Source organism: Cryptomeria japonica, chromosome 9 (genome assembly GCF_030272615.1).
Source record: "Cryptomeria japonica chromosome 9, Sugi_1.0, whole genome shotgun sequence".
Classification (NCBI taxonomy): Eukaryota; Viridiplantae; Streptophyta; class Pinopsida; order Cupressales; family Cupressaceae; genus Cryptomeria; species Cryptomeria japonica.
In genome coordinates, this window is record NC_081413.1 from 542,875,443 (window position 1) to 542,886,001 (window position 10,559).

Genomic DNA, 10,559 nt, shown 5'->3' on the forward strand with positions numbered 1-10,559 from the left:
TACTAAGATCGTGGTTGTATAATAGGAGTGTGTAAGGGTTTTCATGTAGTCTACAAACTTCATTTCCTCAGGAAAACATAGGATCAAAAAATAGGATACTCAAGTAGAATTGAAAGAATACCCTCAAGGAACATGTAAATCTTCAATTTTAAAATTTCTAACTCCCTCCAAATGTGAAAAAGAACTCTCTTTAGACTTCAAACCACATGAGAAGCACGAAATTTTTGCATTTATTGAAAGATTTGACCATCAAAAAAAATTCTAATGAATGTAACTCACCCTATTAAATCAAAGAGGATAATTTGACTACTCTTATCTTTTAAGACCCTTTCTAAAATTTTGGCTAATAAGAACAAGGACTTATTACAAGACTATTCTTGGCAACTCACCCTATTAAATCAAAGACATTTCATTTGGATAATTTGACTCCTATTATCTTTTAAGATCCTTTCTAAAATTTTGGCTAATAAGACCAAGGACTTATCACAAGACTATTTTTGGTTGGGACACAAAAATAAGGTAACATTTTCTTGACCTCTAAGGAATGTTTTCTTGCTAAACATGAAGGACTAGTATCCTTTTGCATCCATTGGGCATAGGATTCATCTTGTAGCTCAAGAAAACTCAAATTCAAACCTTGACTTAGCTACTCGAAACACTGAATAGCAATAAGGACCTACAAACTAGATTAAAAACTTGTGCAACCAGCACTTATGGAAGGGAAAAAACTTAATTGAATCATGTGCAATAGCACTTAGAGGAATGATAAATCTACTCTACTCCTAAACTAAAGGCAAGATGATGAATCAAACAAAACCATTCACTAGTTTTTGGAGATAGCATCCTTTTCTTGTCAATTTAGGATGCCTTACATGTCGATGAACAACAAGGAAAAGTTGAAAAAAGAAGAGATTCTTTAATAAATTGTAATATTTTTTCAAGAATGAAGACACAGTAGACTACCTCTTCATTTTGTTCATATATACTATTGCTTGAAAGAGCATAGGCAAATTGAGAATGATGACCTTCCATCAAAGCTTCATGATTGTGCATAAGCTTGTCCTATGTTGTCTTTTTGGCATCCAAATGGAATAAATGCCTTATAGGACAACCCCTTGTGTGATTAAAACTCGAGCTCTCCTTGTTGGTCTCAAGCTGATGGACTACTTCTTCAACCTAATTCTATTGATTGGAAAAAAATGGTTCATGTGGTTCAAGCAGAACCACAATTTCTTTCTCATCCTTCTCTTGTTGTTCATGAATTTTCTCTTCAAAAGGTGTTTCCCTAGCATCAAGGTTGAACAAAAACCTTCCAAATCATCCCAAAAGGCATCTTCCTCCAAATCTTCTTCACTTTTCAATAAAATAGTACTAATTTTGATGTCATTGCAACTCCTCTCCATATTTGATGAATCTCTTTGAATCATTTGCTCTGATTTGGAAACTTGTTCAATTTGAACAACAAATTTTTGCACAAGAACACCATCATTTTCTTCTTCATATTGCTTAAGTACCTTATTTTCCATTGATGTGGGCATGATCTCTTCATCTTGGTCATTGAAACAAGAAAACTTGTCAATTAAGAAATTGAAAGTTTCATCATCATTACCTTCATTTACACCCTAATCTTATTGTGGTAGCTAATTTTCTAGCATTGAACATAGTAAAACCTCCTCTTCCTTGACAAAAAGTGGAAGTTCTTTAAACAAATAAGACAATAATTCATTTTGATCATCATTTTCTTTCTCTATGCTTTATTGTTCCAGCTTGTTATGCTCATTATAACAACTTTCTTAAGATATAATAGGACCCACTAGATCAACTTGAGGAGATTTTTGGGTTGTTAGAAGACAAATAGGCTCTTCAAGAAGCTTCTCTTGGGGAATTTTACATTGAAATTCCTCAAGAATGGGCTCATCTTGCATGAAGCATACAGTGTTGAACATAGGAATCTCTTTACTAAAGAATGGGTTTGGAAAGATAATAGGTGGATGAACTTCTTGATGAAGTATAGATTCTTAGAATGAAGGAGGAGAAATCGATTGTGCCTCTAACTTTGCAAACTTCTCATATCTCTCTTTTTGTGCAATTAACTCTCTTGCAAAAAGATTCACAAACTGCCTACCTTTTGCCTTGATTCTTGCCTATGAAGTTCGGCTTGAAAATCCAACTCCTCCCACTCATGTAGGTAGGCTTGATAAGCCCACTCATCATACTATGAATTAAACTCTTATTGATCTCATCCATCCATGCATTGTAGTCTTGCAATATATTTTTGATGCCACTAGTCCCAAAATCATCATTTTGGAGCTAGTTGGGAATATGATCATGTTGATCTGGAACAAAATAGTCTTCTTGAGACTAGTTGTAGACTTGGTTAGGTGACCAAGAACATTGAGTAGGGGTGGGTTGGTGGAAAGCATGATGAACATGTTGGTTACTTGTTGTAGCAAGGCTATTTGGACTAAAACTAGCATTGTGGTTGCTTAAATATAAGCGATAAGAGGATGTAGGAGAAAATTTCTCATGATATGGTGGGTAATAATATGTATTTCCATGAAAAAATTTGAAATCTTTATTCATTCAAAGAGCTAGAAATCAGAATTACTGGATTTGTTTTAGAACATACCAACATTAGACTGTTGAAATATAGGGATTTGAGTTCAAAGTTGTCAGGTGTGTGTGGATCTTGCCTCCAAAGGCCTAAAATACTAATTTTCACACAAAAAATTAGGATTGGGTGGAAAATATTTTGACTAAAACAATCCAAACTATCGCACCAGGAATGTGAAATTTTTTTGTCATGATGGATAGCGTTGTATTGCTAAGTTGGGAGCTCAGCAATCCCGAGAAACATGGAATGATCCTCAAGCATGTTGGTTGCCTATCTTGAGGATCAATCTCCTGAGTGAGTGAGTTCTCCCAATGGAAATCCTACAAACTAACCTCAAATGGAAAAAAAGGATAGAAGGAAACTTGAATTGGAACCTATCCTAGGAGGTGATGTACCAAAATCTAACTAAGATTTGCAATTTGTTTAATACACAAAACCCTCAACAAATGGACTTGAATCTCTCACAAATCAACTAAACATGTGATAAATGAATATTTCATTAGAAAGGGGAAACCCTAATGTTTTTTATTACGGGAAAAATAGGTTTTGAAGGGACCCTGAAACCCTTTACAAAAGAACCTTAAAAGATAAGATCATTAAGAAACAAGATAGGATAGACTACAAAAAAACCAAAAAAGTACTGGGAAAAAGCCAACACAAAAGCCCAACATAACCAGCAACATCCAACCAAAATAGAAAACAGACAAATTACTTAATGTTTTTAAGGGCATTAGCCAAATTTCCACTAATCCCTTGCATTTCTTTGATATTATCCCTGAGAAATTGGATTTCCTTGGAAGAGGCCAAGGCAGCTTTTTTCATACTCACCCTAGTTCTTTTGGTCGCACCTCCAGGAGCCCTATCCACATTCCCAACTTCAATAGCATCATCATCAACATCAAGGTCCACAACAGGTTTGGAAGTGTTGAAGCCATCAAGGTATTTGGCAATTTCCTCCATATTCCTGGTCACAGAGTTGAGGATATCCAAAATCATAATCAGGAAGTTCTTCATAGTTGTCTTTCCTTCCTCCAGCTTGTTGATCTGAACTTCCAACTTCTCCACTTTTTCATCCATAACCTTTTTCCATTGCTCGTGGTTACTTTCACCTTTTTGTCCCTGCTCTTCCTGTTGATTAGCTATTTTTTCCATTTTGTTAATTCTTTCATAGACCCACCTATCAAAACCCAGACAAGCATCAGACTGGTTCTTGAACTTATCCAGAATAATCTCATTTCCATTTTGTTAATTATTTCATATACCCTAGTATTTTCTTGAAGGAAAACAATTGTTTTTCACAACTACAAGCCATCAAAATCAACTAACACAATCTAATACCTACACTTGGCATGTATCTTCTTACATCAAACTCTGATTGAATGAGACAAGTTAAAGGACTTCAAACATAAATCACATAAATTCATCAAATCACCCATCCATAACATAATACAAGAAGTATTGACAAGGAAGTTGTTGCTATTTTATTGAAAAATAAAGGTATTTCTTTTGTTACAAAACTCAAAAATTGAGTTCCAATGCTTCTTGCCTTGTTGTGTGCAAAAGGCAGAGAGAAAAGAACTAACTAAGAAAGATATAAGAAGAAGAATTTATAAAAAAGGAAGCTTCTCTTGAACTACAAGAATGAACTAAGGGTGAACTCCACCTCCTTGAACTAAGAAACTCAACTTGAATTGAGTGCTTCTACCATGAAAGATACAACTTGGGTTCAAAATTGATCCAAGATCATGCAAAATATCTCTCAAAAGTGATACTAACTGAAGGTTAACAGGTCTAAAGTGCTTCTCAGCTGATGGTGTATCCATGTAGGGCATCAAAAATGATGATAATTATTGTATTCACCTTGAAAGCTCCTTATATTTAGGTTCAAACTAATGTATGAACTAAAACATAGCACCTTTGCCTTAATGAATGCTCATGTCATCTCTGATTGCTTTGTATTTGACTGAAACTGCCATTTGTGAGCTTGTCAATGAGTTATTTCTTTAGGTATAACAACTATTCTTTGTGTGTACTTTAAAGATCATTGACCAACAAATGAACTATCAAAATGCCTTTATATCCTTGGACTGTATCTTTTGTGAAGGTCATTATGCTTGGATGGTTGGGAATTTATTTGTTGAATAGATTGTTCTGAGATCTTTATGACCATATTTGCCTTGCATTCATGTCTAGGATAGCCATTGTCATCTGACTATTATGATGTCCATTATTTTTGCTCCCTTTGACAGGGTTTAATACCTTTGGTCTCTTGATCCCATTGGGACGTGATCTTCTTCTTTGTGCCTTTAAGACTATTGTCTTCACACCTGTACATATCATAGCCTGTCTTTTTATGACTGCATCTTATATCTCTACTCATATTTCTTGTTCCCCTACTAGTATAAATCATCCTGAAATATTTGTACTTCTCTTTTCTCAGGTTCAGGGCACAAATTACCTTCAAAGTTTTGCAATTTTCAGAACCATGTTCTATGGTGTATGGTATATTTCCCTTTGCAATGCTATAGTTGCTTTTCTTCTATGATCTCATTGCTTTCATTGGGTATTGTAATACCCTAAAAATGGTCATCTAAACCATAGGCCCCTAATCTTGACAACATCACCAAGGTCCTGACCAAAGGCAATTAAATCAATCTTGAGCACATTATTAATTCTTCAATCATGAAATGTCACATGGCAAATCAATTACTCAATATTAATTAAATATTTATTTAATTAATTGAATCATTCCAAGAAAATCATTTTAATCAATTATTCTATCTTAATTTATTAAATATCCTTGCATATTTAATTAATTAATAAATTTGCCATTTAATCATGCAAAAAAGAATAAATTTATTTCAAAAGAAGAATTAATTACAAAGCAAGAGTTGAATTGAGAGAGAAATCAAACTTGAGATATTATTTCTTTTTCTAAATTTAGAGCTTGAAATCAGAAAAGCAATTAATTAATTATTCTCTAAAAATGGAATTCAAAGCTTTTCAGAAAAAGAAGTTCAGTTGCATTGAAAAGACTCTTTTCTTGTTGAATACATCAAAGAATTATCTATTTTTATCACAAGTGCATTGAATTAATTAAATATTATTTCCAATGCAACTTGAACTACCTATCTAAATGCATTTCAATTAAACTATAATTGGAATCTATCTCAAGGTTAACTGAACTTGATTTCTCAATTATTTCAATTAATCCTAAATTGAGCCTTTTCATCTGTTACTACTTATCAAATTGCCATTAGTTTTTATATTCAAAGTCATACTATATATTCTAGTCGGTTAGCATTACCGAATCATGTAGTTGGTACACACAGAGAAGTTGGTATGAACAGTCTAGTCAGTTACAAAAGAAAACAGTCACTAAACACAGTATTCACCAAGCTGTTTACCGAGTATCTTTTTATGGCTACTGAGTAGTAAAGTTAACACATCGAGTGAAATGTGTTACCAGATACATTGAACCTAGACATGCACATGAAAACGTGTTACAAGATTGAGGCACATCTAACCATTATTACATTGGAAATTGCAATATAAGATTGTGTATGATTACAAAGTCAATCCAACCAATGAAATATTTTGTATGGTTATTTATTCGAGGAATCTTGTTTGTAAGATCGAAGCAATGAATTAGATCACCACTTTAAGAGATCTATATATATAGCATGGGAAGAGAGTAAAAAGTGTGTGTGTGTGTATGAAGGAAGACTATTATAGAGACACAGAGAGGTCACTGAGAAGATTATCAGAGAACAGTTGAAGAACAAAGTAAACAGAAGGGTTTACCGAGTTACAATATGGGTTACTGAGGTATGCTATAAGCAAGGTAATCTTATTCTGAGCACATAGAATATGCTATAACATTTCAGATGTAAAGTTGTAGTTATTTGTAATGATTTTATTGTAATATTGTGAAGTTGAAAAAGAAATCTTTAACAGGGTAAAAGACTCTAACCAAGTCTATAAATTGTAAATCCTTTAACCAAGTGCAACAGTCAGAATAATGTTGTAAAATCCTTTAGCAAGGTAGATCTGAGAGATCTTGTTACTCCTAACATGGTAAGCTATCAGAAATAGCTAAATGTAACTCTAACCGAGCAATCTTTATTATTGCAGTACTGAAGTTGTGGGTGCCATCCCCACCGCAATTTTTCTCTCTAACCAAGAGTTTCTGCGTAACCAAAATATATGTGTTATGGAGTGAATCATGTATGATTGTTATCTGTTTATTTTAACTTTATTTTATGTTACTTCACTATTCTGTTTATGCATAACAGTAAGGTTATTATTAAAGAAAAATTTTGGAGTACTGATTCACCCCTCCCCTCACAGTACATTAGCTTTCCATATTAGGCCTAACAATTCGTATCAAAGCTCGAATCTTGGAAAAGGGTTTAACTACTTGAAGAGAAAGATCTTATCAATGGAAGGCTATAAACAATCTCGAAAGATTGTGTATCTACAAGAAGAGATGGGTCATGCAAATCAAGTGATTGAAGACATGCAAAGGCAAATGCAAAAATCTCTGAAAGTAAGAAGAAGATTATCTGATGACTTGCAAGATTCTCAAGAGTTAGTGGAACAAATCAAGACATCATCTGAGAACAGTATATCTGAAGAGACTGAAGAAATGATTGGAATGTTGAAAGAAAAGAACAAAGCATTGGTTGATCAACTAAAAGCAATGAAAAGAGAACATGAAAATTTCAGTACATAGATGACTAAAAATATAGATGCATTAAGGATAGCTGAAGACAAAACAAGAGATCTACAAAGAGAGAAACAACAACTTGAAGTCTTAGTATCTGATAAGAATGATGAAATCATAAGGCTAACTGGTATTCAACAAAATATGACAGATCAACTAGGTTATGCACATCATGAAGTAATTCTAAAGAATGATGAGTATCAAGCATTGAAACTTGAAGTATCAAGGTTGAGCAATGAACTTGAAATAGAGAAGAAATCCAAGGAAACACTGAAGAAGAGTTATGAACCATCAAAGATGTTGGATTAGCAATTGAATACAAGAAGACCCAACAAAGATGCAGGACTCAGTTACAAAGGAAAAGAATCAACCGAGAAAGGAATTCATACTACCGAGAGAGGAGAATCATCAAAGCAAGCTGGAAACAGGAATAACATCAAAAGGAAGAAGCCTATTTGCTACTACTGTGGAAATCAAGGTCATATTGCCAACATATGCCAGATTAGAAAAGGTAAGCAACCGAATATCACTAAGTCCAATGGATATTGTTACAATTGCAATAAATATGGTCACACATCTAATCAATGTAGGACAAAGTCTGTTAACAACTATCAGAAGGCAAAATTCAAAGGGTTTTGTAGAAACTACAATAGATATGGACATAGTACTGAGAAGTGCTGGTCTAAGAAAAAGAACTACATGCGATATCCACACCAAGTAAACACTAGAGGTTACCGAACTCACACAAATCCTTACCGACAATATGCAGTAGTACCATGGGATTACAATACAAGGATATGGTGCGACTGTTGTGGAAGATATGGACATATTAGTGCCAACTTCTTTATAAGGTTTGGAATGAATAACCGAAGATCATGGAGAAATCCTGGTATGGCATGTTTTCATTGTCACAAAGTTGGACATTTAGCTGGAGATTGCACAGATCAACCTAGAAGAGACATTGAAGAGTTAAAAGAAAAATTCAAGATGATTTGGAAAAAGAAGGAAATCATGTCAGATGAAGAAAGCACCTTACCTACCGAGTTAGGTGCACCTATTTCAAATTAGTCAGAAAATGTATGAAGGGACTGCATTCTCTAAAGGTTAAATCATAACAGTTCCTAGTCTATTATGTACAAAATTCAAAATCTACATAGTTAAGATGCAATTAGTCAGTTTGAAATTCTATCAAAAGTACTTTACAGGAAACCTGTCAAGTCAGTATATACAAGAAGTCTGTCAAGTCAGTTAATGAAGGAAATTTGGTTACTCAATTAAAAATGAAAAAAGGAGTAAATCGGTAAAAGGTGAACCGGGTGCATTTAATGTTTTGACCTAACTTGCACGGATCCCGATAAGGTACTTTTGAGTACTTAAAGGTTTTTCGCGGTCATTTTCATTCACCAAGTTTTCAAGAGAGCAGAGCAAAGTGAAACAAGGCGATCAAACTTCATTCAGAGTGAATTTCAAGGTATTTACATCAATCTATTCACACTGTTAAGCTGGTTTCTGATCTAGTCAAATTGCTATTATCTACCGAGTGTGAAGCGTCAATCATTTGTAAACCCTAAGGATAGTTTGCTAAGTTTTACCTGAAACCTACAATGGCACCCAAGATCCAAGAACTTGTAGTTGTCAAAAATGTGGAGAAGCCCTCGCTGAAGTATTCTTTGACTCCCAAAGTCACATCTGAACCGGATGACAAAACTGCATTTTCATTCATCTCGGATCGAGTCTTGTTAGTCGAGGATGTGAGATTCTGCACAAAATGTGTTGAGGAACTCGATCATGTTGAGATTAGTGACACATATGATGAACTCTGTACTGATGGCAGAATGGATAGCAAATTCGAGCATATCAAAATCAAGGGATTAACTAAAGCCCTAGCCTATCCCCGTGTGTTCAAACCCCAGTGGGTTAAGTTTGTCTTGAGCAGAGTACATGATGATTTTATGTGGCTAGAGGAGCAACCATTCAAAATCACTAAGGAAATCATTCATGTGATCACTGGTTATCCTATCTATGATCATGCACGAGCACAAAAAATGATATCACAAAAGGAGCTAATCAGTCTAACTAGAGTAGAATCTGATTATTGAGGACTAAAATTGAACAATGTCACTGATGCAAAACTCAAGTTTGCAATTAGAGTAATTGGTTACTATTTCTTCCAATCTGCAAGGGAAAACAGTGTACCATGTGCCACAGTTGACTTGGCCTACAAAATAGTGAAGAAGGGAATGAAAGTAGATTTATGTGAAGTACTACTAAACAACTTGTTTGAGAACCTAAACACAATAAGGAAGCCGAAGAAGAACAACTTGGCAAATACACTGAAGTTTGGTTCACTTCTCGTATGCATGTTTTTCTACTTTGAGAAGTTCTTTCCCTCAGTTGGTAAAGTAGTTTGGGAGCTACACCGACCTATCACCCATCAAATCAATGATTTTATCAAGAAACTGGGAGATAGCTTTAATGATATCATGGATGACTATTTTAGCAAATTTCAAGAGAAGATGCACAACAAGTACAAGATTCCACCACAGCTGGTAGAAAAATATAAGGATGATATATGTTTTGAGGTAGATACTGATTATTGTTATATGAATGTTGTTGAACTGAGGACTCAATCTTTGCCACCAATGGGTTATGAGATTAACTATGATATAACACAACAGCATATTGATGCCTATCTATCATTGCCAAGGCATGCTACTGAACTAACATATGGAACATATGAAGAGGTGAAGGAAAAAGTGAAAATGAGCATTGTAGTACCTAAGGCTACAAGAAAAGCTACAAAGATGATAAAGGTTTTATCTGAGAAATTCAAAGAAGAATCCTCCTCTACACCTATCAAAGGCACTCTTACCATTACCAAAGAGGAATCAGAAGCTCAAGAGGCAGCAATAACATTAAGTACTAAGTTGCCTAAGGGTAAAGTTTTGAAAAGAAAGAAACAGGACATTTCAAAGGCCCTACCGACTCCACCAACAAAGAGACCCAACACTAGAGTATCAGTTGCATCACTGAGTAAGAAACAAAAGAGTGTTACTATACCCAAGGTAACCAAGACCTATAAGAAATCTACTCGGAGACTCATTTTGGCAAAAGAGTCTAGTGATACAGAATTTGATGATGTGAACAAATTTAAGATTGTAAAAAGCAAAAAGGTAAATATTCATAGTGTTGAAAATTTTTGTGCCAATCTTAAAGAAT